The sequence below is a fragment of the Canis aureus genome, chromosome 15 (genome assembly GCF_053574225.1).
Source record: "Canis aureus isolate CA01 chromosome 15, VMU_Caureus_v.1.0, whole genome shotgun sequence".
Lineage (NCBI taxonomy): Eukaryota > Metazoa > Chordata > Mammalia > Carnivora > Canidae > Canis > Canis aureus.
Genome location: NC_135625.1, coordinates 21,708,003 through 21,735,861, shown reverse-complemented (window position 1 = coordinate 21,735,861; position 27,859 = coordinate 21,708,003). Strand labels below are relative to the sequence as shown.

Sequence of the window (27,859 nt, the reverse complement as noted above, 5' to 3'; positions counted from 1 at the left end):
GAAACTTGCCTATGGCATTCTTTGAAACTTGCCAACTTGCCTAAGAGACTAGTTGCAGTGTTTGCAGCAACCTCAGCAAAAAAGGCATTTTATGGATCTGGTGGAAAGGAAATGCATCAAATGGCAATCTAGAATACCCAACAAATACAAAGCACCTAATTTTACCATAGCATTTTCATTCCTGCTGCGTCAGGGAGGATGGGGGGAGGGGGTGAGAATAGAAAATTTAAAAATAGGTAGAAAAAAGAATAGTATTTTAATCTGTGATGCTAGAAAAAAAAAGTGGCTAGAGAGGCTTTGACACTAGTGAAATCCTGAGGTTTACAGACCTACAGGGGTTTTAGCTATAGATAAGATAATGGAGTGATTAAAAGGGAGGGGTGGGAGGAAGAAAGAAGTCACTTGTAGTGTGTGTCTTCTACAAACCAGAAAGCCACCTAGGCATATTAATTCATAATCCTGTCTATTACTGGGCACAATTTTGAATCATAGTCAGATGGTATTATTTTTTTTACCTAGGAGGAAGCTAAGACTCAATGGTCACACAGCTCTATGGAAATGGGATCAGAATCCTGCATGTTCCTTAAGCCCATGATTTCTCTCCTTCAGAGCACTGCTTCTCCTTCTACACTAGGAACATTGTAGTTAAGATGCATGGTTGAAATTGGACTTTGGACCAAAGAGTAACAGAAAGGAATGTAAGAAGTGCATACCAGGTATGCTGGTATGCATTTGTTTGCATTTTATACTTTTTAATAAACAGCTAAATTTGAGCCAAAGTTCAGTATTGTAATCTACGATCTAGATTTCTATTTGATTTAACACTGAGCGCTGACTATATGCTGAAAATCTCAAAGGCATAGTTTTCATCAAAACAGAGTGAGACAAGCCCAATTGCAAACCAAAGAATAATCACAACAACCACCTTGGTTGATTTTATTGTCTGTCAGGAGGTCTCTCTCAAGTCTTTAAAAAGTACAGTATCAGACTTCTTGGGAATTACTTCAGCCAAAAAGATTGAAGAAATTAAATTCATTCTGCAAATGGACTATGGCTTTCTTAGGGTTTTTTAGAGTGGAAAACAAAAAACAAAAAAACACCTTCATGGCCATTTTTGCCATGAGATAAGACTCAAGTATTTTAGCAGAGCATACCTCATCCTCTAATGGCTCTGCTTCATGCTTGTCTCTTCCTTCTACAAACCCAACAACCAAAGCAGTGCCTTCTGGTCTTTTGACAACCAGCCATAGTGTACTTCAAGGGACTAAACGACAATGGCATCTTAATGCTGAACTCGTACCCCAGAGGTCAATGAGAGCAGCGAATTGTGCCGCTTGAGCAGGTGAGACTGTTGAGGGTGGAGGAGTGGAGGAGTGCCTCCCTGGGCAGAGACTCCTGCAGGGTTTCCTGTGAGCACCCACCTCTCCTCCGACTTCCTGCGCCAACTTTTGTTCCCATTCTGCTTTGATTCCTGATGATTTTCGGTGCTCATATTTTCCAAAAAAAAAAAAAAAACAGATCTCTCTGGGTGTGCGTTCAGAAAGTGCTTCCTCAAATGGTTTGTTTTTCAGAGGGAAAGTTGTTACCACACCAATGTGCCTAAGGAAATGAAAAGCCCTAGATTAGTGGCCAAGAAGCCTCCTAATGAAATGACATTGCCCTCCAGGGATTTCAAGGGCTGAATAAGATCTAGTGCTCTGTGTAGAGTGCTCGTGTTTGCTTTGTGCTCTTCCAAGGTACACCTCATGAACGTGAACACAAACAGAAAGCTGGCCCCCACAATAGATGCATGCGCATGTCCGCATGAAGAACTGAAGCAAATACTTTATCTGCATCACACACCTGGGTGGCAGAGCTGAAGGTGGATTAACCATTCGCACATCCCTGAATCAACTCTACTGTAGGCAGTAGGCCCCCAGGGAGGGAGCCCTGTACTTGTTAGTCTGAAAACAGCATTACCTCCTAAAATCCTGGAGACAATGTAAGACTTCATTGTGAGGGAAAAGTAAGTGGTTAATTCTTGGTAAAATGGACAATCTCTGATGACTTTCCCAGAGGTGACAAACTGGCAGACTATGGTCCTCATTAGTCAGCATTTAAATGTGTATAAAGATATAAAGAGATTATGGTCTTTGTGATGCCTTCATATAAATGTGTGCATATAAAATACTTTAATTTTAAGTATGAGAAATCCACTAGTACCATAGAGTTTGAAACCAGTAGGAAGCATTTTAACGTTATTGGGAGAGTTTCACGGCACCGTGGGCAAGTGTGCATTTGGAATGAGAGAACTAGCGACTTCTCTTTCTCTCTTTCTCACTTCTGCTTCTGTCTTTCTCTCTGAGCAGCTTCTTCCCTCCGCTTTCCGAGTGTGTGGGATTTCTCTAGCCACCACAAGAATTTCTAGTTGTACATCTCTCTCATCCAGAGAATCTGTTTGGGAATAGAATCCTTGGGGTCCAAATTTAGATTCATAATAGACACATTTTATTTTACTAAAACACAGTGATAATGTGCCACAAACAGCAGGGCCTTGTCATCTCTTAACAATCGACCATAGTTTACCTCAAGTGATCAGAAAAATAAAGTGTCTTAATGCCGAATTGGTATCCCAGATGTCAATGGCAACAGCAACGCCTTGCTTGGGAAGCTGCCATCCCCTAAAACAGTTGGCTGTGGACAGGGGTTCAAGCTCACGGTTGGTCTGAGCTGCTTTGCCATTATGTCAATATGCTGGGGGTGGGGATGGTGCATGGGGGGTGCACAGACACCACCCCACCCAAAAAAGATGAGGCAAAGAAAATTCAATATGTCTACACCACCCCACCCAAAAAAGATGAGGCAAAGAAAATTCAATATGACCTTATAAAATTAAAGAGATTTCAAATTAAAATGGAACCATTGCATTTCACAGCTAAACTTCAAAACCAAAAATTATTATCATTAATGCTTTTCAATGTTCCCTATGCCCTCCATGCACCCACCACCCTTACTGATCAACTAGTGTTCACCTTCAAAACTCAACTCAGGTTTCTACTCTCTGTGGGAGGCTTTCCTTACCTCTTCCCCTCTTAACTTCTGGACATCTAATTGTTCATGTTTGAAAAAAATACTTGTCACACTCATTAGTACAATTCTCTGTATAGAGATTGTAATGGATAATTATTGAGTATCTTCTATCAGAGACTATTTTTTAAACTCTTATGTATATAAAAATAGGCATCAGTAGTACAGATGGTTGATGCCTAAGAATAACATCTCAATAACATATCTCTATTTCTTTTTTTCACCTATGTGGTGCTTACTGAAAGGCTTATCAAAAGTCCCAGACACGTGTCAGTTATATCTCACTTAATAACAAAGCTGGTGAGAGCATGAAAAAAAATCCTAGACACAAGCCAGACTCCATGGTCTTGCCTTCACCTTAGAAAATACAAAAATTATTTTTTCCTTCTATTTCCTTCTTGTTCTGGCTTTCTAGCTGCCAGCTCCATCAAAAAGAAATTTTCTGGTACACTCTCCAGTTTCTACTCCTTGTCTGATGGCATGATAATACCATATGCATATGTGTAAAAAAGCGTTTGAGAACTTTTACAAATATGATATAGAGAAAGAAATTCTGACACTTGTTTTATAGCTCACATGAGAAAATTAAGTTTGCATATTTCTCCCCCAAAGTGGACAGGAGATATATCCTCCTTATCTTTTTTTTTCACAACCACAAGAAAGAAAGATTATGCAGCTGCTTTAGTGCGTCACATTTGGACAGCTCTCCCATGCACACCCCTCTGCACACACTTGGGGTGTGGTAAGAATCCTATATGTGAACTAAAAGAAGCCAAGATCATGCCTCAAAGAATACCAGGGTAACATATTTTCTGGTTCTACATTATATATTTGGGGAAAGGATGTATACTTCATCCTCTAAGACTTTAGAAAAGTGATTTTATTTCTTTAAGCATCAATTCCTTCATCCATAAAATTAGCCTTATCTGGGCACCTGGGTGGCTCAGTCACTCAAGCGTTGGACTCTTGATTTCGGCACAGGTCATGATCTCAGTATCGAGAGATAAAGGTCCACTTAAGATTCTCTCTCTCTCCTGCTCCTTCTCCTGCCCCTCCCCCGACCCACACACACCTCTCTTTCTTAAAAAAAAAATTAAAAATAGCCTTATAATACCGTGCTCCCTGGATGGTTGTGATGGCTGATATTATCTATCCAAAACTCCAAGCATATATGAAGTATCATTTCCCTCTCTGTGATCTTCAAGTTCAGGCTGATACCCAAGTGGGAAGCCAGGCCCAGGATGACCACATGTACAGTTACAGGAAGGAGCTACAGCTTGTGCGTACACACCACTCATTCAGTGTGAATATTTGGCAGTTTGTTTCCACCAAACATCACTTATCTTTAAAATATGGTCACCTTCATGATTGCTAAGGACCTGTGGCAGGGATAAGGGGTAGGGAGCAAGCTACAGAACCAAGACATACAGAGCAGAGCTTCCTGGAGCAGTTATTTGCTAGGAGGTAAACATATTAAAGGACTGTTTTTATATTCATGCAAATAAAAAAGGAAAACCACCAGGACATTATGTACCAGTGGGAGACTGCTTTCAGCTCTTCCCAGACATCCAGAATTTGGCTCCACTGGTCTCTGCATTTAGGTTTTGGGTCGATTTGAGAAGCAGTCAGAACGGAATACCCGAAAAAGCTGTGAGCAGAGTAATGTACCATGGAGGTTAGACTCTGATAGCCTGCAAATTCGATCTGAAATGCAACTCAGATGTGGAAATCCATTTCTCTTCTCAAGATTCTTCCTGACATTCAAGGAAATCTCTCGAAACCTACAGAAATATCAAAACCAGGAAACATCCTACAAAAACAACTAGCTGACCTGAGCTTTCTAAAGTAGACCAGGACTAAAATATTTGCACCTATTGTCCCCACAAATATAGTTGCACTTGTTAGAGATACACTTCCATTTTTTGGCTGCTTTGAATTTGGCAACTATGGTCACTTCATATCTGTGAGAGATGGCTACAGTCCTCCATTAATACAGAATAGTACATAGCTCTGCACATTTGGAACCAAAAGGTGATAATGAGATCTATGGACTTATGGCAATAAGCCTAAGGCACTAGTTCTTAACCTATTTTTTGTTTCAACTTGCCTGAGTGATTGGACACAGTGAATAGTAACTTAGAGACCTTGCCTTTAAAAGAGAATATATCAGAACATGAGGAATGGGAACAGAACTTATAGTTCTAAAAAGTGCACAGAGGCTGTTTATGGGGATCTGTTGCCTATAGCAGCATTGAGTATATGGGTTTTGCCACCTTCCTAAATTTACCAAAAGCTTTGAATTCTAGTACGCTAAAAGAATTTGTTCATTTGACAATTATTTCCTGATATGAGCAGGCTCTACATTATGGGAGGGTCTCTGTTACACACTCACAGTTTTTCTCTACATTCTTTCACGGGATGTCATTTTAAAAGAGAAAATGAAAATGAATACAAATCATGAAGATCCCATAAGGACAACTTGTAAGTTATTATATATTTATAACTCCTTACTTATTTCTCATGGGAATGACGAGGCCTTCTCAGAAAAATGACTACTAATTAATCTATCTTTTCTTTGTAATCATATTACTATGTTTCCTAAAAGGAATGTGAGAAAGAGAACATTAAAAAAAAAATCAGTTTGTAAAAAAAAAAAAAAAAAAAAATGGAAATACCAAATCATGATCTTTGTCATAGTTTAAGGTATATTTCTTCATTTCTGGGAATATACAGGCTTTCTGAGATTAGCAATAGCCATGTTAGGGGCAAAATACAGAAGAAAAAGCTGCACATCTTTTCAACTCTTTTTTTTTTTTAGATTTATTTTTTATTGGTGTTCAATTTACTAACATACAGAATAACCCCCAGTGCCCGTCACCCATTCACTCCCACCCCCCGCCCTCCTCCCCTTCTACCACCCCTAGTTCATTTCCCAGAGTTAGCAGTCTTTACGTTCTGTCTCCCTTTCTGATATTTCCCACACATTTCTTCTCCCGTCCCTTATATTCCCTTTCACTATTATTTATATTCCCCAAATGAATGAGAACATATAATGTTTGTCCTTCTCCGACTGACTTACTTCACTCAGCATAATACCCTCCAGTTCCATCCACGTTGAAGCAAATGGTGGGTATTTGTCATTTCTAATAGCTGAGTAATATTCCATTGTATACATAAACCACATCTTCTTTATTCACTCATCTTTCGTTGGACACCGAGGCTCCTTCCACAGTTTGGCCACATCTTTTCAACTCTGAAGAGTTTTTGACAAGTGCTCTAAGTATATCCCAAACCCACTCAATAAAACTGGTATCTTGCGGGATCCCTGGGTGGCTCAGCAGTTTAGTGTCTGCCTTCGGCCCAGGGTGTGATCCTGGAGTCCTGGGATCGAGTCCCACATCGGGCTCCCTGCATGGAGCCTGCTTCTCCCTCTGCCTGTGTCTCTGCCTCTCTCTCTCTCTGTGTGTGTGTCTCTCATGAATAAATAAATAAAATCTTAAAAAAAAAACTGGTATCTTGCAAAATGTATGATATACAGAGATCAATGATTTTAGCACAGGTGGTTGGCCAGGGCCACTACTGTTTCTCAAAGGAGAGAGGGTTGCTTTTCAATCATTCATAAACCCAAGGCACAAAGTCCTTTTTCTGATGTACAAGAACTGAGCTATCATTTGGAGACAGTGTTTTATAAAGCCCGTGAGGTCAGGATATCAAAGAGCTACATGCTGTCATTTGCATGAGTTTTTCTGACGACCATGAAGAACTTGGCCTTGGCCTCTTCCCCTCCGGCAATTTTTTTCATAAAGATGTTAGACCCAACACATGGGATAAGCGAAAGGAGCAGAATGTTAAACTTCCTGTAATATCTCGGCAACTCTCAGGATGGCTGTGAGAACCCATGGCATGTGGATGGCTAGAGAGTTGTGTGGTTTTCCCAGCTCAGTCATTACCAAGTGTACAACCCACATGAAAGCCACATTTAGTATTTCTCCATATTTTAAGAGGAAATGGTGACTCATGCCTGAGAGGCAGGATGAAGAGAAAGGTCTCACAGGCATCTCTAATCATATTCTTTTCTGCTCTGCACTTATACTGTGAACAAGTTTCATTTCATAACAAACCAGACACCAAGTCTAAATTCGTATCTACACAATCCTGAAGACTGGAAGGCTCATACAGTTGCAGTAGTCGCCAGGGTGGTTGTGGATCAAAAAGCAATGTAGAATCACTTATGCCATTGAAACCAGATTGTCTTCTCTACTCCGGTTGTTTGCGTAATTTTAACAACCATATGCTTGTTTTCTGTTTTCTGGCGCCCTAGGTCTGCTCTTTCTTTCTTTTTTAGTTTCAATAGAAATTAAGTGGTTTTGGCCATCAACATTCCTGCCTGTCTTCTTTCACTCTCCTGTGAAGAGGACCAGATGGAATAAGGCCTTTTATAGTTCCGACACATTCATTGGAATTGCAATAATGGGCTGCAAATTTCCCATCTTTACAGGCAAAGACCCAGGCCTGCCCTGTGACAGCATGGCATGCTGGGCTACTGTCTTATTCTCCAATGAGGGGTGAAGCATCAAAGATCGCATCTAACAGCATAATTGCAGAGAACTAAGAACACTTAGTTCCGAGCGTATGAACGAAGATTTACCCTTGCATTGGAGTTGACTTGTTTTCATCGGAATGCTACCAGAATCTTGAAAAAAAAAAAAAAAAAAAAGCAAGAGGAGAGAGAGTGGTAAATGACAATTTACCACAACCAGTCTGAGCAGTTAGTTCAGAATGTCACTTTGAATTCATGAATCCTTGACTTGTCCACTGAACAGAAATAATGAACAAAGGCTTTTCCGTCAAGGAAAATGCTACTTCAAAATACAATGGGCTGTCTTGCGAAATTTCAAGCCAGAATTCACAGTGGCCTTGGTGAAGCTCTAGTGGCCCCCCATACACTGCCTGCTTTCTAGAATGGCAACTGAATCAACTAGCGTGCGCCAAGATGCAAGGACTTCATCAGACCCCTCGTGGGACAGAGCCGCTCTATCAATCTGCCAGCTGGAACAGTGGTCATTTTACTAAGGAGATAGTTCAGATCACACTCTCATGATTAAAGGACATTATCCAAAAGAATAAAAGTGAAACTCTTCCAGACCAGTCAGTGGTAGTCAAGTCACTGTGACACAAGTGTGTCACTATTATTCGCTTCTTTGATACAAATAAACCACAGTGCTAAAAGTGCCACAGTACATATTCTACTCTGGTTTATCTGGGGACATCCAGTCTTCTCAAGTAATTTGAGAATACTCAGGGTAGATTTTTTTTTTTTTTTTTAAGATTTCATTTATCCATTTGTGAGAGACACACAGAGAGAGGCAGAGACATAGACAGAGGAAGCAGCAGACTCCCTGAGGGGAGTATGAGGTAGGACTCGATTCCCGGACCAGGACTATGCCCCGAGCCCAAGGCAGAGGCCCAAACACTGAGCCTCCCAGGCATCCCCAGGGTATGTTAATGTGTTATCTGTAGAAATGAAACATGAAACTGTGCCCAATGGACCTTATTTATTTATTTATTTATTTATTTATTTATTTAATTTATTTATTTATTTATTTTTAATTCATGAAAGACACAGAGAGAGAGGCAGAGACATAGGCAGAGGGAGAAGCATCTGCAGGGAGCCTGATGCAGGACTCAATCCCGACACTCCAGGATCACGCCCTGAGCTGAAGGCAGACGCTCAACCACTGAACCATCCAGGCATCCCAGTGCCCAGTGTACTTAATAGTGAAAGGAAAAACTTAAAACACTTTGTCAGAAAATGTTCATATAAAAAGAATATACTTATATTTATATTTACAATGTCCTTGGGTCTGATGCCAGGCCTGGGTGGTTCAGTTAGTTAAACATTCGACTCTCAGTTTTGGCACAGGTCATGATCTCATGGGTGGTGAGATCAAATCCTCTTTGGGGCTCCGTGCTTAGCGAGGAGTCGGCTTGAAGATTCCTTCTTGCTGCCTCTCCCCCCCACTTGTGTGCTCCAGTCTCTTTCTCTTTCTCTCTGTCTCTCTCCAAAATAAATAAATAAGTCTTTAAAGAATATACTTACAGCTTCCTTATCCAAAGGACATTTAAAACTTTGGTTGATTCAGAACCATGAGAATCTTCATTTCTATGACAATTTTATTAATTTTTAAGAAAGTTTGTCCTAACTGTATATCTATTTGAATTTCCCTTTGTATTCAGATTGATATCCTAATTTCAGAATCACGAAGTCATGAAGTTATTGACATGGAAAAAAAAAAAAAGGCTGCCAAAGCAAAATTTAGGATGAGGTGTCATAATGGGATTTCATAGGGCCAAAAAACATCCTGCCCCTACCATGAAATGACTTTCATTTAGTTTTTTATCTCATGATATTAGGGTATCTGTGGTTAAAGGCATGTTGACTGTCATCCATATGACAACTTCCCTAGAATGTCCTTAAAGACCTAAGTCACCATAGGAAGTATTAAATTTGATCTGAATCCTAGACCCTTCATGAAAAAAAAATTGTCATAGCTATATCCTTTTCTCTATCTCCGTTCCACTGTACCCTATAATTTGGGGGTATCCGAAGCCAGACCTTAAATGCTTAATTACCAAGAGTCTCTACAGTTCATTAAAATATCTGGACTGCCCTAAACTCAAGCCTGAAACTTAAGTTTCCAGATAGTTCAGATCCCAGAGTGGAGGCCAAGCCAGCCCTGCATCCAAGACCATTCATCCCTGGATAAATGTGAGAAGTTTGTGGAATGCCAAAGTGCCAGCTAGCTCTAACATGAAAGAGGAGTCAACTGTTCATTGATGAGACCAGCCACCAGAATGGTTGTAGAAATACTTTCCATTCTGTAAGAGACATCACTTGTTCTAGACATTTTAGTCATGTCTAGGAAGCCAGTTCCTGACTGATGGACAAGTATCCTTCGATGTGAGCTCCCGCATGGTCATCATCATTCCAGGGCCCAGGGCACAACTTATTGCTCTGTAATAACACGTTGCTAAGTAGTCTGTGGGGTTTAAGTTGTCACATTCCTTATGGAGTCAAGGTTACTATAATCGTCACTATGGCAGCTCTGGGAAGGGTAACAGGGTGGAGGGGAATTTCACACATGCCATGTGTCGCTTACTCATCCTGTGAAGTCTGGCTTGGACTTGCTGCAGTTGGGAAGAGGGAGGAGATGTGTCTGGATGCTGCACACATGGGGACCCCAGATCCTGCAGGGATGGATTCTGAGCTATAATTGCTCACCGTGACTTACGTGTCCAGCTGGATTTTATGGCACCAGCATTTCGGCACTCAGCAGTCACCTCCACACTGGGCAGAGTGAGAATTTGGCGCATCAATCCAAAAGATACTGAGAGTGTTTGCAAAGGGAAGCCAAATCAGATTGTTTCTTCCAACCCCAAAGAAAGTGACTTACCTCACCATTTACTAAGTAGGCAGAAACAAAATGGGATTTTTTTCTTATCTTAGAACAGATTGTTTCTGGTCAGTTAAGGCTCAAATACAAGGTGGTAAGATAAATGAAAATAATATCGATACTGCATCTATTATTGAATACAAGATGAGTCTAAGTTTATGGGACATAATTTCTCTAATTGGTTTAGCCTGTGCTCCCTATTGTCATAAAATTTCTCCTCTCCATTGCCACCCCTGCTCCACTGAAGACTCCCAGTGAGTCATTTTCTTCTTCTGCGTATCCTCATTAAACCAAAAGCTTTTCTTTCCCTAGTTTTTACTTGACAAATAAGCTTCTTTCTCCAAATTAAATATCATAAATACGATTTTCAAACCCAAGTGCCCCTGGAGATTCTAAATCTTTGCGCCCTCCTTCTGTCCCACATCACACCCGCCCCCCTAAACTTCCCTGGTTTTGAATTACAAGCCTAGAGGAAAAGACACATGGCAGTTTAACTTGATTAATGTAGCACTCAGCAGAGGCCCACATCTTATTCTCTGCAGAATGCCTTGCTTTCTACCTCATTGAATAAATGTATACTATTATCACAATCTTGCTTCAGGCTTTACCAGTGAAATTGCTCTCAATAGGACTGCCAATGCCCTTTCATTTGCTTTAACCAACTGGTATGCTCCATTATTTTTTAAAACCAGATTTATAAAAGTATAATTTGTTATACAGTAATATTGACCCCTTTGGGGTATATGGTTGTAGGAATACTGAAAAATGCATGCAGTTGTGTAACTCCCACCACATCAAGTTATAGGAAATATCTGTTCCAGATATTTCCCTCCAGAAATGTTCCTTGTGTCCCTTTATAATCATGTCCTCCCCCAACTCCAACCCCTGGCAACCCCTGATCTGTTTTCAGACCTTATGGTCTTGCCTTTCCAGACTGTCCTATTAATGGAAACATGCAACCTGTAGCCTTTTGAGTCTGTCTGCTTCCACTAGCAAAATCCATTTCATAGTTGTCCTTGTTGGATACATCAGTAGTTTTTCCTTTTTGTTTCAGAGTAGCGTTCTATTGTATGAATGTACTATTCTCCAGCTAGTGCATATTTTCAGATTTTAGTGATTATGAAGAAAGTACCTATAAACATTTATGTAGAGGTTTTTCTGTAGACACATATTTTCATTTCTCATGGATAAATACCAGGGATTATTGGGTTGCATGAAGATTATGTTTCACTATATCAGAAATGACCAAACTGTCTTTCAAAGGGGCTATGTATGCCCCTTTGCTTTCCTACCAGAAATGAATGGGGATTACTGTTGCTCTATATCCTCGTCAGCATTTGCTGTTGTCAGGTTGATTGGTTTGGTTTTTTATTTTAGCCTTTTTTTTTTTAAAGATTTTATTTATTTATCTGAGAGTGTGTGTGTGAGCAAGAGAGAGAACATAAGTGGGAAGAGGCCAAGGAAGAAGCCAGACGGAGCTTGATCCCAGGACTACAGGATCATGACCTGAGTGGAAGGCAGGTGATTAATCTGAGTTACCCAGGCACCCCCTTAGCCATTTTAATATATGTTCATAATATCTCATTCTGATTTTAGTTTACATTTTCCTAATTAATTATATTAAGCATTTTATCATGTTCTTATTTGCCATTTGTATCTCTCTTTTTGGTGAAGTATCGGTTCAAAGCTTTGGCCTATTTTCTCAAATAAGTTGTTTTATTATTGAGTTGTAAAAACTTTTTATATATTCTAGATATGAATCTATTATCAGATATACATTCTGCAAATATTTTTTCCCAGTCTGTAGCTTCCTATCTGTTTTCTTAGCAGTTGAAAATACAGAAGTTTTTTCATTTTAAATCCAGTGTATTATTTTTTCCACTCATGACTTGTACAATTTCTGTGCTATATAAAAAATGTTTTCTCTAACCCAGGGTTACAAAGATTTCCTTCTTTGCTTTCTTCTGTGAACTTCATAGATTTTTATTTTGGTAAAATGCACATAATATAAAATTTACTATCTTAGCCATGTTAAAGCATACAATTCAGTGACATTTAGTAACATTCGCAACGTTGTGCAACTATCACTAGTATCTAGTTCCAAACCTGGTTATCACTCCAAATGGAAACCTCATGCCCACCAAGGAATCACTCCCCACGTTTCCCTCTCTCCAGCCTGTGGCATCCACTAATCTGCTTTCTGCATTGGCCTGTTCTGAATATTTCATATAAGTGAAATCACACAATATGTGGCTTTTTGTGTTTTCTTCTTTCATTTAGCATTAGTTTTCAAGGTTCATTCATGTATCAGTAATTCATTCCCTTTTGTGACTAATATTTTAATGTACGGACATATCATATTTTGATTATCCATTTGTTACTTGATGGCTATTTGGCTTGCTTCCACCTTTGGCCACTGTAAACAATGCTTCTATGAGCATTTGTGTACAAGTTTTGTTTGAACACCTGTTTTCGGTTCTTTTTTTTTTTTTTCTTTTTTTTTAAAGACTTTACTTCTTTATTCATGAGAGACACACAGAGAGAGAGGCAGAGACAGGTAGAGGGAGAAGCAGGCTCCATGCTGAGAGCCTTATGCGGACCCGATCCCAGGATTCCAGGACCATGCCCTAGGCCAAAGGCAGGCTCTAAACCACTGAGACACCCAGAAGCACTGATCATTTTGATAGTAGTAACTGTATCTCTGGTACCTCTACCAAAGCCTGGGTGTATAGATATTCAATAAATAAGGAATGCTGATTGAATGAATGAATAAATTTTCCAATTCACCATCTAGCTGGTTATGTAAGCCAGAAACCTGGGTATCATCTGATTTCATCAGAGTTTGTTCAGTAAAACAGATATCTTATGCAGGAAAGAATTTAATACAGAGAATTAAGAAATTCCAGAATCAACTAGGAGCACTATAGAAGCAAAGGTCAGAGAAGCTGCTGCTAGTCTTGAGGGAAAGAAAATAACAGACATTTTGAGGACCCTCCACCAAAAATCCCAGCAATCTATATCACCAAAAGTGGTGATCCTCAAGAGATTACCCTGAAGCTACCAGCAAAACTACATGCTGCCACTTGCCAAAACCCATGCTCCTACTCACCATTGCTGGAATAATTATAGGTTTTGCTTCTTTTCTGTTTTCTAAATCTTTCTTGAGTGCCTCTTGTGGGAGGAACCTAACATGAGAATCTGCTAACTAGAGAGTGAGGAAAAATGTAGGTCCCAGGGCTCTGACATCTTCAATACAGTGGAAGAGTATAGAGGAAAGGATGGCATGGAAACATTAACAACCATCCAGCCCATAAACTCATGCACCTCCAATACATAAGCAAGTGCTCTAGATTTTACTGCTACATTTCCTTCAAACACCTCAAATGTCTTGCCTCCACTAATCCCTCCAACCTTTTCCTCCATTTAGGCCCTTATTATCTTTTGCAACAACCTAGCTGATGTCCTTTTCTTCAAAGCCTTGTTTTCTTAAAATAATCTATCTAAAATATAACTCTGTGCTATTCCTCATTCAGTTCAAGTGCCTTTGATGCTTTATATCACCTACAAGGTGAATTCAGGCTCCGTGGCAGGGGAAGAAAGGCCTGGCCTTTTGACATCCTCTATTGTTCCATAACACATTTCCTCAACACTCTGCCTTTCTTCATCTCATCCATTTTGCCTGGTGTACTTCCTGCTTTCCTCCACCTAATTCTTGTGTCTCGGGTGTCACCTGTCCTTTGAAGCCTTGCTCCACCCTATCTCCCCTCCTTCCCCCTGGCCCCTCTGCTAACACTCAAGCCCAATCTGAGTCAGGAGAATCTCCTTAGTGCTTCTATTCATATGATAAGAGTTTATGGATCTGTCTCCCCAGCAAGAGAGTTAACATCTTCAGAAAACAGATTTTGCCACCTTGTCTTGGAATCAGCACAGAGCACACAGCAAACATTTGATGAATGGTTGCATGAATAAATACAGACACATATAAATACTACATGTGTTTGATCCCTTATTTTTAAAGATTGTGCATATGCAAAGAGAATTTGAGAGAAACAAAATGGAGGTGTATCCAAAGTGGGGCCAGTGCTTCATACATCTCAGAGACCACTTCTGATTTCTGTTCCAAGAGTAACACATTTTCTTTCCTCCTACGTGGTTGGATTTGATAGAAAAAGAAGATTGGAATGGAATTAAAAGGGTTTTTGTACCACTCAGATAGCTTACAGACATGCTTAGAGGAAATTAATAGCAGTGGCCAGGGATCAGATGTGCAGATACTAGCGTTGTTATTCTTTTGAATCAAGCAGTTGGCCACACAAAAGAGATGCTTATAAAAGAGCCACACCAAAAACAGCCAGATTCAATCTAGCATGAATGGGAGATATTTTTGGTCTGCAAATACGTACTTAATGCTTTGGCATTCTCTTTGACCCATTCATGTGAAGTTACCTGTTCTTCTCAGAGCATTTCTGTACTGTAGGAAGATTTTACTTTTCTCTTATCAAACAATATCTGAAAACGAACAGCCCCTGCTTGTCCATAAAACACTCTGACTTGGGGCACATGGGTGGCTCAGCAGTTGAGTGTCTGCTTCTGGCTCAAGTCATGATCCCGGGGTCCTGGGATTGAGTCCCGCATTGGGCTTCCTACAGGGAGCCGGCCTCTCCCTCTACCTGTGTCTCTGCCTCTCTCTGTGTGTGTCTCATGAATAAATAAATAAAATCTTTAAAGAAAACAAAAACAAAAACACCCTAACTCTACCAATAAGCTAAACAGCACAGAGCCTCCCTATTGATCTTCACAACTAGTAGTCTACACCTGTGCTCCCAGGCTGCCGGCAGCTGTGTTCACACTTAGAGACAAACACTGGTGTGAAACCCTACTTGGAGCTTTGCTGCTCCCAGCTGCTCTTCACCACCTTTCCCATTTCCATGGGAAATGACTCATGGTGAGCACCAGTTTATCTCTGACCTAATAAACACCGTACAGGATGCTAACTTCCTCCACTCCACTCACTGATGCCCTCTTCATTCTTTTCTCATGCCAGTGCTCCCTGCCTTTATGACTATGCACCTCTGAGGGCCCTTCTTTGATCAAGCTAAATATCTAATGCTGCTAGGCAGTAACTTAAGATTTCTTGTTTCACCTCCCCAGATCCAGAGCACACTACAATTTGTACAAACTGCCTTGCCTTTATTTTATGGTGCTGTGGCTTTTAATTTACATTTTAGAGCAGTGTAACTATAAACAAGATTCAGAAGACAATCCCATCAAAAAAGAATTCCTGACAGCACTATAAACATACTACAAGCACAAGAAGGACTGCAATGCATACGAAGATGTTCCATTCCTCTCCTAGCTTCACCCCCATGCATCTTCCCTAGGGAATAAACTGTCTACTATAGCTTTTTCTTTGGAGGGGTGACTGCAGGATACATTGATGTTGCAAATATCACCAAAAAGATCCCTTGCAGCCCTCCTCCCCAACTCCTGGGGCCAGTGTCAGAGTCCCAGACTAAGAACATGAATCTTGGGTAAAATAGACTGATTTTTCCAGATCTGCTACAGTCCTCATCTAGAGAATCATTTGGAAATTCTTAGAATCTTATTCATCTTGTATATGTCCTCTTTCTCTGCCTGGAGCCAATGACAAAGATTAAATCAGAGGGCTGTATCTGAGTTATCCTGGACATTTGCCATTTGAATTTGTCTTCTGACTCAGGTCTCTTCTGAAAAGTTCCTTTTTTCACAATGAAACACGAGTCTCATTCTTGCTGAATCTCTTTAGACTATACAATGTTCTCCCTTCTTTTAGAAAATAATACCATGTAGCATTTGGACCTTGAAGATTCAGTGCCTAGGTGATGCCCCATGGAAGATAACGGTACCAGCTAGAAGGACAAAAATACATCATATAATCAACACCATCAGTTGCCATGTGCTAGCTGAGCAGACATGTTTGTGAGCACATCTGAGATACTTCCTGGTGATTCTCGAACCCTCATGGTGAACTATGAAATACAGGTCTATGTCAAGGTGAAGACAGTAAAATCTGTATGATTACAGTTTCTAGATCTTAACCAGTTTCCCTAGAACACAGCTCAGCAGAACTTTATTGGCTCAGTTAATATTTTATGGGATAAAAAGGGGGGAAGTGCAATCCCCAGATCCGAAAGTAAGGGAAAACTGACAGAGAGGGAGGGAAAGAAGACAAGCAAATACAACTTGATACATTACTGAACTAGCCTGAGTTTCTCAAGGAAATATATGTGGTTTTTAGGTAACACAGAGTGAATTGCACCTCAGCTCTGCTGGCTCTTCCCTGTCTTTTTCTCTCTTGGTCTGTGTTAATTCCCTCCCACTCCCAGGTTCTCCAGTGTGACCCCTTGAATAGCCTCTGGGGAAACCAGAGTGCTCATGAGTAGCATTGGGCCAGATCTGAGTGATGATTGATAGGGTGACTAGAGCCAGTAGGACCAGGGGTGCATATAATATGGGTCCTATACATGGTCCAGCATGCCACAGGTTGGGAAGATGTGAGGAGGTGCTAGTTACATCCAACATTTGTAAATTTTAAGTTAACAATCCTTAGAAAAATACCATCAACTGGAATTAGCATCAAATGGGAAGCATTATAAAAGAAGTTGTAGAATTTCGGTGGGGATAAATACAGACTCCTACATTTGGGTAAATGGAAGAGTTGTTAGAGACCAACTTCAAACAAAAAAATCTTCAGTTGGTAGAGATTAGGTGACCTGCCCATGCAGCACCAAAAAAGAATCCAGAATTATTTTCTCAAAGCATTGCTTTTTTTTTTCTTTATTAAAGAAGATATGCCTTTGGGGGATAGTCTGTATAGTTATAATTTAGATTAATATTTGTCTTTAGATCCTTTTCATATTTACAATTCTATATTTTAATACTTTTATGATGATTACGCAGAGATTTACAGGCTTTTCAAAAGAAATTATCTCAACATGTCTCAAAGAGTTATTTGTAAGAAATGATCTGACTACAGGAATGTTAGCAATTATATTAGGGGTTATGGTCATAAGTCTAAAGAAGAATACCACCTCAACTTAATTAGAATAAAAGCCATCTGAGCAAAATAATGAGCATATATCTTCTTTCAACCTAGTTGTATTTGATTAAGGATTGTACAAGAACCTTTCCCATATTTGGCTTTTCTTCTGAGGTTTTTGAAATCCTGAAGGGGGGAAAAAGTATTTATTACAAGAGCTTTGAAGCCAATAGCGTCTCTGTTTTTAAAATGTAGAGAACACTAGAGCCTGGAAGTCAACAATTTCAAAACCATTTTTCAGGTTGAGATTCTCTGGCTCACCTGCAATCCTTGACCCAGAAGTAAATGGCATTGCAATTTCTAGGAAACACTTCAGGCTTCATCTTGTTTAGACCTGCATTTCACTGGACACAGATATTTGATGAACTCCATTCTATGTAAAATTCAAAAATCCATGTAAAGTCAATGATTTCTGGATATTAAGATTACTTAGATTTATATTAATTTTGATTTTTGCATATATATTAGTTCTAACACCCTTATATTAGTTCTAATACACCTAGGTATCAGAAAACAGTTCAATATTGATTTCTACATTGACATGAAAAATGTGACACCCTATGCATAGGCAAGAGATATGAATAACGTAAGATTGTCTTTAAAAAAATTACGGGTAAGATAGACATAATTAAATATCCAACAATTAAAGCAGTAAATAATTATGATTCCAAGTGTTGTGTGAACATAAGCACCATACAGTTTTAGAAGTAGAAAGAGCTTAGCCATTTTTGTAAACTGAGTCCACCGGAGTCAAGAGATCTTAAGTGGCTATCCTTAGATCACAGAGCCAGTGATAGGCAAAAATGCATCTTTTTAAAACTCTAGCTACTCACATACTTTCTTATTTATCCCAGTCCTTTTAGGTATTAAAATTCAAAATAAGATTTTTTTCTGTGAGTAACTTGGAATAAAAGGAACTTGATTCTTGGTACCAAAGGCATTTACTATCAGGCTCTGGAGCCATATACCCCAGGTTTGAATCAATGCTACTACTTGTGTGACCTTGGCAAGTTATGTAACTCTCCAAGGTTCAGAGACCCGGTCTGTAGAATGAGGATAAATTTTATGCCCACCTCAGGTTCACTGTAAAGATTAAATGAGTGATTTCTATAAAGCACTTAGTAATGGACACATAGTAAGCACTTAATAAATATTGTTTATTATTATAATTATTTAAATTGTTTTAATTTGTGAGACAATTTTATAATATATTTACCTTCTTAATCCCTATTTTTTTTTTCTGTATACCACCTGGTGTCTTCTGTAAACTGCCTTTTATCTGCACTGATCAGGACAGCGGTATTGCTGTGCTTCAAAGCAGAAAATAAAGCAGGTATAGAAAGAGATGCTGAAAACTATAAAATGGGGAAATGTACCAGGCCTCATCACTGGGTTAGTTTCATTGCACCACTATGGACTGTGACACAGTGCTCACTTCGGCAGCACATATACTAAAATTGGACTGTGACACATTAACTTCCCAATTACTTTAATAAAATGCTCCATGATTATGCTCTTTAACAAATGAGACTGATTCATGATCCAGGTTCCAGGTAGGTATTTGTAACTCTTCACCTCAATCTTTTTATCAGTTACATACTGGAGACCTAGGCTATTTATTCTTGCCTATAATCCCCAGAATTAAACTTTTTTTTAAAAAAGATTTTATTTTATTTATTTATTTATTTATTTATTTATTTATTTATTTATTTATTTATGAGAGAAAAAGAGAGAGAATGAGCAGGGGGGAATGAGCAAAAGGAGACAGAGACCCTTAGATCATGACTAGAGTCAAAGACATTTAACTGACTGAGCCACCTAGACATTCCCTCTAGAATTAAACTTGACTGTCATGAGAGATCTCAACTATGGACATGTCTAAAGGCTTCATATTTCCCTTTGAGTCTATCATAGGTAGCTTATGGAAATTCTTCAAGGCTGAATTGAATCTCTTCATCAGTTCCTCATCTTGTGAAACCAAGTCTCCCACCTTCAAAGGAGGTTTTCAAAAATAAAAAAAAAAATTGAAAGTTGACTTTCATGCCATTATTTTGGTTTCTGGGTAGAGGAAAACTGACCGAAGTGTTTTTCTATTATTGAATATCCATTAGCTGAGTACTGCTGCTGCTTCAAAAAAGAAAATTCTTTTCAAAACTGGCAAAAACCCAACAAAATTTAAAATTCCTCCATTTTGTACCCCTGGGTGACTCAGTAGTTGAACATCTGCCTTTGGCTCAGGTCCTGATTCCAGGTCCTGGGATTGAGTCCCACATCAGCCTCATGAAGAGGGACATGTCTTCTGTGTCTCTGCCTTTCTCTCTGTGTGTATCTCATGAATAAATAAATATGCTTAAAAAATAAAAATAAAATTCCTCCATTTTTATCACTTTTTTTAAGCAACACTTACATAAATTTTCATTTGAATTTTTATTTATGTGAGCATATTCTAATGTTCTACTGATAAATCATTTTTCTATTGTAGTCTAGAATCCTTAGGGGAAACTGTGAATGGTCCATCTGAATGTAAGATGATAGAAGTTCCTTCCTTTTTCTACTAAACAAATCAATATAATTTTGAACTCCGTGGGAATTGCAATATTGTTTTATTATCCTTAACCAAGCAACATATTTTATAGTCACCTACATACTTTATTCCATCCCATCTTTTTCCATAAAACTATTTAAAATTATTTTTAGAGATTTTTAAAATTTATTATAACTCTAATATTAGGTTACTTTATAAATTACAAACATCCTGACTTTGAGAATATATTCTGAAAGACAATAGTATAGGTTCTAGCAAAAAGTTATCATTTTTAGTGTGTGCAAATCAAATCAAATATATAAGGTTTTTTTTTTTTTAGATTTATTTATTTATTTATTTATTTATTTATTTATTTATTTATTTATGATAGAGAGAGGGAGAGGGGGAGAGAGAGAGGCAGAGACACAGGAGGAGGGAGAAGCAGGCTCCATGCCGAGATCCCGACGTGGGACTTGATTCCAGGACTCCAGGACCACACCCGGAACCAAAGGCAGGTGCCAAACCGCTGAGCCACCCAGGGATCCCCTCAAATCAAATATATGCTGATATTCCATAAAATCCATAATTAAGTCATTTGGGTGTTAAAATTTATAAGGCCCAAACTTAGAATTATTTTAGATAGAAACATTTATATTCATGATTTGAGGAAAATAATGAGAAGTTCTCAGTAGCATATATCTGGTAGAGAAATACATACACTTAGCATTGAGCCCATTCTACCTGATTTGAGAATTATGTGTGTATGTTTTTTCTTCACTTCATGAATCTAAACTTTTCAAGAGCAAGGGAGCATATTTTGTTCCTAAATGCATGGTGGTAACTTACGCATGCTGTAAGTAGTCTGTGAAATACATGTGTTTATCTAAGTAGTGTCTCATATGTGTATTTATTTTATGCATTGTGTTTATATGTGGAACACATATAGTAAAAGTTGGTTTAATGATTTCATTATCTGAATATCTATTAATTGGCATTTCCAATGTTATAATTTATATTGATATTGTCTTGATTAATTCTAGAACTGTCTGTTTGGGTTTTTTTTTAAGATTTTATTTATTTATTTATTCATGAGATACATAGAGAGAGAGAGAGAGAGAGAGAGAGGCAGAGACACAGGCAGAGGGAGAAGCAGCCTCCATGCAGGGAGACCAATGTGGGGACTCCATCCCAGGACTCCAGGATCACGCCCTGGGCCAAAAGCACTGAGCCACCTAGAGATCTCCTAGAACTATCTGTTGAGCATGTGTTGTGTTCCAGGAATTGTGCTACCTGCTCCTGGAGCTTTTCAGTGCAGTGAGGGAGTTCGACATTATTTATGCGATGCAAAACCATCAGGTGCCTTCTGAGTCAAAGTTTAAGAATCATTATTTCCATCATAATTATAGTATTGAATTTTATTACATCTTAGTTTTCTATTAACTGTATAAAGATTAGTTGAGAATTAGTGTTAAATATTAATTGAAAATTAAATACTGAAATTAAATATTAATTGAATTAAATGCCCTGTGTAAATCCTTATAAAAGCCTATGAATTAGATGCTATAATTCCTGTTTTACATATGGAGAAACATTAAGATGATATTCCATAGTCATAAGTTTTAAACATTGGTAATCCTTTTGTATTTCATAGGTAGTAGTAATCTATTATTCAAAAAAGTGTGTTTAAGGCATGTGTTAATTATGTGGTCTAGTAATGCTAATTGCTTAACTTCTTACATTTGATAGAATTTAATTAGGCAAACATAAAAGCACAGAAGCTTCAGTATCACAAGATAATAATCCCAGGAGCCGTGTACATGATGTCATTTAATTAATTTGAATGGCCAGTTTCTGGAATGTTTAAGCTCTGTTGGACTTTCAGGAACAAAGAGGACAGTGACCTCCCCATGAAAAGAATGCTGTGGATAAGCTGATCAGTTACTTATCAGCACTGCTATTGTAGTTGTGCCAACCAGACATGTTCGCATTACTTGGACATGATGTACAGTGGTAGTTATACTCAGACAGGGGTGATAAAAATAAAATTATGACTTCATTTCCCATGGATAACTTATCCTTTGTTCTTTGGAATTAGCCATTTGAAGACCATAGGTGCAGAAAAGGTAATTCTGAAAAATGTTCCAGCTTTTACAGTAGTATCTTTAATACTCTGTAACAGCCAGATGGGCAACTTCTTATAACTATCAAACATGATAAACTTTGCTATTATAAGAAGAAAAAATTTCAAAGAATGAAAGACAAGTTTCAAAAAGTATTAAACCTCAGCATTACACTTGAATCCTGACTAATGATTAATGATAAAGAATTTCATTTTGTTCAGAAATGATTCCCAACTTAGATTTTGAAAATAAGTTACAATAATTATAAGATTGACTATATTTATAACAAGAGAACATCAATAATTAATAATAATAATATTTAACATTTATTGAACTGTATGTGCGAGACACTGCTAAACCGATTGTAAGAATTTTTTACTTAATCTGTCACTCTGTTGGAAGCTGTTATTTTTTCATTTATTTGAGGGGGTAGGCAGAGGGGCAGAGGGAGAGACAGTATTTTTTTAAATATTTTATTTATTTATTTATTCATGACAGACACACAGAGAAAGGCAGAGACATATGCAGAGGTAGAAGCAGGCTCCATGCAGGGAGCCCGATGTGGGACTCAATCCCAGGACCTCGGGATCATGACTGAGCCAAAGGCAAAGGCTCAACCACAGAGCCACCCAGGCGTTCCAGGAGAGAGAGTCTTAAGCAGACTCCCCGCTCAACATGGAGCCCAATATGAGACCCGATCTCATGGCCCTGAGATCACAACCTGAGCCGAAATCAAGAGTTGGATGCTTAACCAACTGAGCCACCCAGGTGCCCCAGGGATTGCATTTTTTCTTAAAGTACCAATAACATGGTAGAGTGTGGTGGGAAAAGCAGAACTTTGGTTGTCAAGAGACCTACATTCTAGTCTAGACTGTAAGCTCTGTGAGGACTCTTGGTTACTCTTCAATGGCCAATACTTATCCTAATACCTGTGACATAATAAATACTAAGGAAGTCTTTAGGAATGACTGAATGAATAAATAAATAAATGAAAGGCTGCTAACACAGTCTATGATTTTGACCGTTGGGCTCCACTCTTTTTATTCCTTTTTTGTTTTATATCTTCCTTGTTCCAAGAGTGATTTCAGGCATCATAATAAAAGATACAACTACATAAGAGTTTTAAAGTAAGGATAAATGATCAAGAGCGATGTACTTTACGAAGGGAGAAAAATAGATCTAAAATCAAGGACAAGAATAGCGGTTTCATTTGAGATGGAATTTAAACTGGAAGTTGCTGCAGAAACAGAGCATCTGCTTGCAACCACCCCACCTACCAGCTCTTTTCTACCACATTTGGCCAGAGCAATCTGCGCTGGAAGGAGTCTTGGAGAAAAGGAGAAAAAAGCCCAAAATATCAGCTCTGCTGTCTAATTATTTTTAATCATTCAATCATTCTAATTCTAGGTCATCATGTTAGGTCCATTTTAGAGTAATGATCTAAAATCCACGCCCCTCCCCCTCAACCAACCCTGCAAAAAATAACAACAACAACAACAACAAAGAAAAACCCTTGGGTAGAGACACAGCCTTCTTTCTTTAGTGAAATCTGAAATACCTTATTGAATAAAGGAATTAGGATAGACTGAGACATAAGGAAGAGGTCTAAAGGGCAAATTTAAAATATCACAAAGAATCAAGTCATGGCAAACCATAAGTACAACATAGCAGCCCAAATTAGCCCTGACCCTCACTAGCAGAATGATTACTGGCAACAAGAGAGATCTTAAGAGAAAGAAGAGAAATATATCCCACCACCAGCACACAAACCCAGCTTGACATGATCATTTACTGCTCTAGGGAGGTTGTTTGTTTTGGGTTCAGACACAGAAGTTTGATAAGAAAAGAATCTGAGCCCAATGGTGAGAAAGGTAAATAATTAACCATGCTACTTTGACAAACAGTGGTAATCTAAGATATCCAGGGTATGCCAAAAAAAAAAAAAAAGAAAAAAAGAAAGAAGAAAGAAAGAAAGAAAGAAAGAAAGAAAGAAAGAAAGAAAGAAAGAAAGGAGAAAAAGTAAGAAAGAATAAACGAGCAAGCATTAGTACCAGCAAGGTTCCATCCTGAGTTCTTTATCTTTTGGATGTCAGCTTCTTTGCTTTTACTGCAGATGCCACTCCCTTTCTTGATTTGGACCAAGTTGTATTTCAGAGATCAAAAGGAGGCCCTTTCCAGCACATTAAATCTATGCTCCTATTTCTTTGGTGTTTATGATGATGTTTGCTCAGCTGCTCCCTCCCATAACTGTTTTCTGTTTGCAGAATTAAAATCAGATATTGGTGAATCAAAGAGCTTTTTTTTTAAAAAAAAATTCTCTATCACCTTATAGCCTCTCATATGTGTTCTGGATCTCCTGCCTCTATACAGTTACCCTGCAAATTCACCAATTGGGAAATTTCCAATAGCTTAGTTTCTCATTCTCCAAACTATGGTCTGAAGGTATCTAAACGGGCAACCAGAGTGTATATTCTCTTACTATTGTTCTAAGCCCCTTTCAATTCTCTATCCCTGGGTTAATAATAGTTACCAGGGAAATGGGGAAAAAAATGTGAAGAAAAAGAAGTAAAAAGGATATAGCTTGCTTTGAAAAATTGTCAGTATAAATGTACAATCAAATGATATGCAGTTACCACTGTGCTTCTTAAAGTTTTGTCATACAGGAGAATTGAAACCCTTGGGGAAATTATGATGGAAATTATTGAATGAAAAGCTATACAATGCATTAGTGGTAGTTATACATGTCCCCCTCTTCTCAGTCCAAGTCAGTGTAGTCATTTCAATGGAAGATTTAAATCTGAAAATCAAATTATTTACTTTGATCTACTTGGCAATACATCTTTGGTACCACTCAAGAAATTAAGTAGAGAAATTAGAAAGTATGGGTTGACTGTATAAAGCAGATGGCTGGAATTAATAATAAATGAAAAATATCTTGAGACTTCTGTATGAAATAATTTTTATGGACGTTTTATTCCAGTGCCTGAGTACAGAGTAGGTGTTAACGTTTTATAAATAATGACTATGTTACTGAAATCGGGTGCAAAGCTTAAAGAAAACTTAGTCCTCTATCTTTTGGTTAAGTAGTATGTTCCATCTGCTTCATCTAATCTTTCAAAGTCATCTCTTGGTTTGTGTGTCTGTGTGTCTAGTGAGTAGAGTGGGGTGGAGAAGCAATTACCTTCTCTCCCCTCATATCTCTCTTTTTCTCTTTCCCTAAATTTTCCATGTTACTCTATCCATATGTGCATATTTATGTATGTAATTACCCTAATAGTACTGAAAACAAACAAACAACTTTGAAACAAAAGTAGAATCCACCAAGATCTCAATAGTTGGAATGAAAGACAAAATTAAGTTTTACTCAGGGGCACCTGGGCAGTTCAGTCGGTTAAGCATCTGCCTTCAGCTCACGTCATGGTCCTGGGGTCCTGGGATCCAGCCCCACATCAGGATCCCGGCTCAGTGGGGAATCTACTTCTCCCTCTGCCCCTCACCTCACTCATGTTCTCTCTCTCTTTCTTTCTCTCTCTCTTAAATAAATAAATGAATATTTTTTTAAAAAATTAAGTTTTACTCCAATCTATGGAAAGTCCTACACTAGCATTTAAAAAAAGGCCAGCTGCATTAGGACAAGACTAAGAGACACACGGTTTAAAACAGAGCTTTATTTAGCATCCATATCATGCTGTTAACACATACAACTTAGAATCTAGTATTTTAATAATAGGCCACATGAATAGAGGCCCAGTAGCAAGAATGAAGATGATTGCCCTGTCCTTCTTTGCATGAGTTAGAGAAAACTTGGAGCAATCTTCTCAGTTTAAGAGGAAAAAAGTAAATTCAAAGGATAGAGGCCAGGTATAAGCTTTTAAACTGTTACAAACTAGGAACAAGTTTTGGGAATTAAGTACACTTAATTCAAGAAAAAAATGTGTATGGCACATATGGATGATGGGTAAATCTACGCTGTTATCCCATAGCATAGCAATGGGACCAATGGAAAAAGCAAATCCCACTCACACAAAATGTGGCAACAGAATAGGCTGCTTGGGAATGTAGTGAGCCTTCAGTGCTGGAGCTGGTCCATCCAGTAAAGGCTGGATAGTGTTTGTCAGGATCACTAAAGAGAACTCAACCACAAAGCAGCATTTATATCAACTGACCTACCTGCAAAGTCCTCTCCCACCCTGAAAATCTATAATTTGATGAAAGAAATGGAAACTGGAGAGTGATCAATGTGGAGACAAGAGACATTTGATTTGGAGTTGATGTACTATGCTATGCATCTGTATCTTGGGAAGGATGTGATCTTGCCATGACTGTGGGTGGAGTTCCTTGCCTTCTTCCTATGATGCCCTTGAGGTTCAGCTATAATTTGATGTTACCTATCGGGGCAGCTCTATCTTGTCTTTCTTTGTTGTGTTAGAGAAGACAAATGAAATGACAGTGTGTTCAAGGACTTCATGGAGGCCATTTCAAGCCCCAGATGATGATGGTGGTGGTGATGGTGGTGTTGGTGGTGGTGGTGATTTTAGCAGAAGTTGCGATCTCTCATATCTTCTCTTCAGGACCAAGGCACACTCATTTACCCTGATGCCAGGAGCATGTACTACTGAAAACTGACAACTGAGTCTCTCTCCACAAATAGCCTCACCCAAAGTTATGCACCTCCATGTAGGTAGCCTGCATGCAATGAGTGGATAGGGGGCTACAAAGACCCAGCCCCCTTGTCTTGACTGGGAAAACTTGAAAGGGTTATCTCAGCACCACAGCTTCCTGTGGCCTCTCCTGAAACTTCACCAGCATTCACTTCTCCAAGTTTCCCTGCCATACTCCCTTACAGGTATTTTAAGGAAAGGTACTCAGCAATAAACCTCCTCTAGTAAATCCTGTTTTTAGGGAACCAACCTAAAACCATAGTAATAATGATGATCGGAATAAAGATGATGACGACAAAGATGATGAGGGCAGGCGGGCCAGTGGCTGCAGTGGAGAAGGAAAGCAAGCTGAATTCCAACTCACTGTCCTTTATACTAGCAAATAAAAAGGTTCATTTGATCCTCATAATAACTTGTGAGTGGGCAGGGGCCCAAGACATTCCTAATCTACAAATAAGGGAGCTGAGAAATGCAGTTGGTAATTTGCTCATGATGATATAATTAGGGATAAATTCTATAGTAATTCTGTCTACTGGTTCTCCTTTTAATGTTATTTCACCTGATTATAGTGCCTGGCTCATCAAAGAACTCAGAAATACATTTGTTACACAAATTAGTGTGATTTCATTGGTCCTTTATCTTTCCTTTTTTCCCCACTAACCCTGCAAATTACAGAGAAGGGAGGGGAATAGTATATATTAATAGCCCCAATTTTACAAAAGAATCGTAATTCCAAATATGCTGAATTATTTTTTCAATGAATTTGCTAATACACACCAGCTGACATGACCAACTTCTTTTGTCTATAAAATATGGTGACATACATGAATAATGTACAAGGCAATGAAAAAGAAAATATTCCAAAGAAAATTCAAGAAAGATTTCCATGATATGCTGACACACTGTGCTGTAGCCCTGGATTTATGTTTATCATAAACGAGTGTAACTTGAATAAC

The 27,859-nt window shown here is 38.6% G+C and overlaps 1 long non-coding RNA gene across 1 annotated transcript in view; it reads right to left on the bottom strand.

The window, feature by feature from the left end:
- Positions 1–930: 930 nt before the first annotated feature.
- LOC144284351 (uncharacterized) overlaps positions 931–27,859 on the bottom strand; it is a 40,865-nt gene continuing 13,936 nt past the window's right edge. Inside the window, exons 4-5 of the long non-coding RNA XR_013352701.1 lie at positions 17,860–17,971; positions 931–1,599 (exon numbers count right to left, since the gene is read on the bottom strand). This is a non-coding gene — a long non-coding RNA (uncharacterized LOC144284351). The remainder of the gene's footprint in view (positions 1,600–17,859; positions 17,972–27,859) is intronic.